This window comes from Antrostomus carolinensis, unplaced genomic scaffold (assembly GCF_000700745.2).
Source record: "Antrostomus carolinensis isolate BGI_N321 unplaced genomic scaffold, ASM70074v2 scaffold7108, whole genome shotgun sequence".
NCBI lineage: Eukaryota > Metazoa > Chordata > Aves > Caprimulgiformes > Caprimulgidae > Antrostomus > Antrostomus carolinensis.
In genome coordinates, this window is record NW_010333609.1 from 23452 (window position 1) to 27666 (window position 4215).

Sequence of the window (4215 nt, forward strand, 5' to 3'; positions counted from 1 at the left end):
AGAGGTGAACTGACTGAACCCCCATTCCCTGTCCCCTGTGCTGCTGGGAAGGGAAGGTAGAGAAATCTGGAGCAAAGTGATTAGAGCCCGGGAAGAAGGGAGGGGTGGGGGAAAGGTGTTGTAAGATGTGGTTGCTATGTCTAGTTAGATGAATGGCAACAAATTAAATTGATTTTTCTTCCTCAAGTTTGAGTCTGTTTTGCCCGAGACTATAACTGGTGAGTGAGCTGTCCTAATCCCATGCCCCCTTTTTTGGGTCTCCCATCCCATCTCACTAGTTGGGGTGGGGGGGTGAGTGCAGGACCACATGGTCCTACTGTGGGTCAAACCACCACAGTGTGGCAACAAGACTAATGCGCTCCTTGTCCAGGCCTCTGCAGAATTGCAAAATCACACTACAGCATTTGTTGCTAGTGTTTGCCAAGCTGGTGTCAAGATGTCAAGTCTAGACCCAGAGCTAATCCCAAAGTTCTTCCAAATAGTCTATAATTTTAACTTCTTCTAGCTCTTCCAACATTGATTTTTCGCCCCCTCTACAATGACACAGACTGCTGCTCTGAAAAATTAACCTTTGCTCCAAATGATTTTGTCAATAATGCCCCAAAACTGTCAGCATTGGCATCTGTGCAAAAGATCAAAGTTTTCTTAGGCAGCAAAGAATAGGAATGGTCATGAGACCCCCCAGCCATTTCTAACCATGCTAAACCACACTCTTGCAATTACTGGAACTATTTTTTCTACCTGATCCAATTTAACAGGTTTTCAATATGGAAAGCACAAATAAACAAAACTTGGAACTTTTTCTCTACCCATGTTGAATCACAGTCATTTCTACCAGTTACTGCTCCTCAGCTGCAGGCAGCAATCAAGGAATGCTCCGCTCCTACTTCCCAGCCACAAGAATTTTAGCAGCTACAAGCGTTGGCTTATGTGACTCTGCTCCCAAACACATTTTTACAGTTTGGCTCATAAATGTAAACACACATCTTTCATATATCACTCAGCCAGCACCGCTGCAGCAACAGCAGCTTCTGAGAGAGAGGCAAAGCATAAAACTGAAGACAGGAACCACTTAAGCCATCTGCATTTAGTCAGCATCACATGTGAGTCGATGCCTTAAGACTGCCCCAGTCTTTCCAGCTCTCTCTGCTGGAAAGTTGAACCTGCACACAGCTGTTCAACGGTATTTGCACTTAAAGGGAATAATAATTTGTTTGTTACACACTGACTGTTCACAAACCATTTATTCCACCATTGGCAAGGTCATTTTCTGCAGACTGAAGTTATAATCCCTAATGTTGCTTATACTGTTATTAGGTGTAATGAAAACTATATCAGTTGTAAAATCAGCTACAACAGCTACAAAGATTTCTTCTTTCTCCTAATCCCACATCCCAGTCTCCAAATGCTGCTTCTCAGCTTCTGGATGGATATATTTGTTGTCAGCCCAGTCTGCATCTGAGACCAAGCAGTTTGGGATCCTTTACTACCATGTCTTCGTAAATCCAAACACACATCAATAGCTGAATTATAATGAACCAGTTGAGGCATAAGCAGTAGAAGTTAAAGGACCTTGGGGACAGATCTTCAAATTTCAAACCTATCCAAATGATAACAGGACTGAACTCCAGGCCTCGCTCTCTGATTTACAAAACCCAGGATACAGTGTGCTGGGGGCAGGGAAGGGAGAGGATGGGTAGTAAAACACCACTCTCATTATTAGCTGGTGATAAGATCTACAGATTTTAAATGCTCTGCATAAATGGGAAGAGTTAAGCAATCCAAATCCAACACTGGGAGATAAGCTGCAGTTTACAAGAACAATATAATTCTATATATTGAAAAAGTTGATCTAATTAATAATTTTTACTTTTCAAACAAACAGTTGCAACATATCAGGAGAACTTATCTGGTGCAGAGCCCTCAGGGAAACAATAGAAGCTGAAGTAGGAATAAGACACAGAAATAGCCCGCTTCAAAACAGAGCAATCAAACAAATGGTAATTACCTGATAGATTATGAGTGCAAAGCCAAAATTAAATTCAGAAAAGAATAACAGAACCCTGCATAGAGCTGTCATCCCTTACAGTCACCATAAACCTTGAGGATTTTCTGGGAACATTTTCTGCTCCATCTCCTCTACTTTAAAGGCCACTTGCTGATGCAATAAACAAACCAGTCTCTACAAACCAAGTCCCAATAGCACCCTGAAGAAACAAAACAATTATTAAAAATATTATCCAATATATTCATGTTCATCCCTTTCCTGCCTTTAACTTATGATACCGTTCTAGCTTGTTCACAGGCACATCTCCTTTCATAAATGGGACTGGACTGCTTCAACTCCTTACAGAAAGAAATGGCACACATCTGAGCACTGATGCATTCTTAGGGGAAAGGGGCTGGACCACTTGCTACAATGTCCAAGAACTGCTGCTCAGTGCAATGCAAATTCTCATGCTGAGAATGGAAAAAGATGGAAACTAAAAAAAACCACAAGAACCCAGAGGTCCCAGCTCATCACATGTAACCAGAAATGTGCCAGGAAGTGCTGTGATGTGCTAAGGGGACAGCTGATGCCACCTGATGACACAGAGAGAGGGCAAGACACTTTGCCTCTCTGAGCAGCTGGTGTTCCCACTACAAAGCTTGCTGCTGAACAGCAGCACCGTCTGCGACCCTCACCCGGCCCCGCAGTCAGAGCCACCCAAATACTACTGTGTCTGACGTCTCTTTTTCATAATGCTCTCTCACAGAGCCTTCTGCAAAACAGTTGGGTTTTTTAAAAACTTCCTTAATCTTTAAGAATAATTATTTTACCATTGATTAGCTGAAGATATCCTTATAGCAGATGCCACAGGAATTTTGTCTTTCCCAAAGTAAAATACAAAATGCAAGGCCAGAAATGTTTTGCTGTTCCTCCTTCTTCTGCCCTTATCTATTGCAAACAGTATGATTCCCACTTTTAATAAATTTAATTCTAATATTCCCAAAATACATGTTATAATATTAATGCTTATATGTAGTCCTAACACATCTATATGGATGTTTACCACAATTTATCTACAAAAGGTGCTGTAAGTCTATTTTAAAATAATATTTAACTGCTTTTGCCCCCCTCCACACTTTAAAATATACATTTTTTTCTAATAAAATATACATTGATGAAACACTTTTAAAAGCCTGCAAGTCTACACTACATTTATCCCCTTTTCTTCTCACCAAAGAGCCACAGGCTTGCTGTCCTGCTGCTACATATAACTACTGAAACAAACAAGATGGCCAGCACTTTGCTGAAATCAAATCAGTCTCAAAAATGACCCACAGGCTCAGTTTCTGTTTATTGTTAATTTTTACATGTCAGTCTTTTTAAGCTTTCTGATTGCTCGCTTTTTCAAGGTAGAAGCTAACAGAATTAGGAAGAAAAAAAGCCACCAATTCTGGACAAGGCTGTCCACAGCTGACAGCAGTTGGAAGAGAGCTGGAGACTAGAAGTAGAACCACCTCTGAGATAACCCTCTGCTTCCTGTCAAAGTGAGACCTTATATCCCAAAGTGTAGGATTTCCAAACATTAAACTACAGTTTCCATGGCATATGTGAGCCAGTAAGTCACAGCACTGTAAAGCATCTTCCAGGGTCTGCCTTGCTATTGCAGCGATCCAGGAAACAAACATCAAGGTTCATCTCATAACTGCTTTCCATCCCTCTCAATACATTAGAAACCTGTTTCAAAACAGGGAAGGCATAGAGCCAGCTCATCTTGTCCTCTCCACTCCCATGTTTTCTTCATCACCATGTCCTTGGACCAATTTTGCAGGGTTAAATTGACAACAGTACCCGTGACAGCTAGTTCAGAGCTATTTTGTCTTTGCACACACACTCCACTGGAGAGCATCTAGGTACAGCTCTTCAGATGGGTTCCCTTTCCATTCCCCTGATCATTGTGCAAGTCTGTCTTTATCTCTTGTTGATGTGAGTACAACCATCTCTAAAAGAGCTGCTCCAAGTGTTCTTGATATGGTCTTGCCCAGATCTTCACAAGGACAGTAGTGCTTCTCTGTCTCTGCTGAAATCGCTATGATTTGACTTGGAAGAATAGCTCAGTCACCTGTAATGAACAATACAACCCCACTGCCATTCTCTCCAACACTTGTTTACAGCTAATGAAGTTGGAATTAACTGGTGCTAGTGGACTACTTTTTTTATTTGGAAAG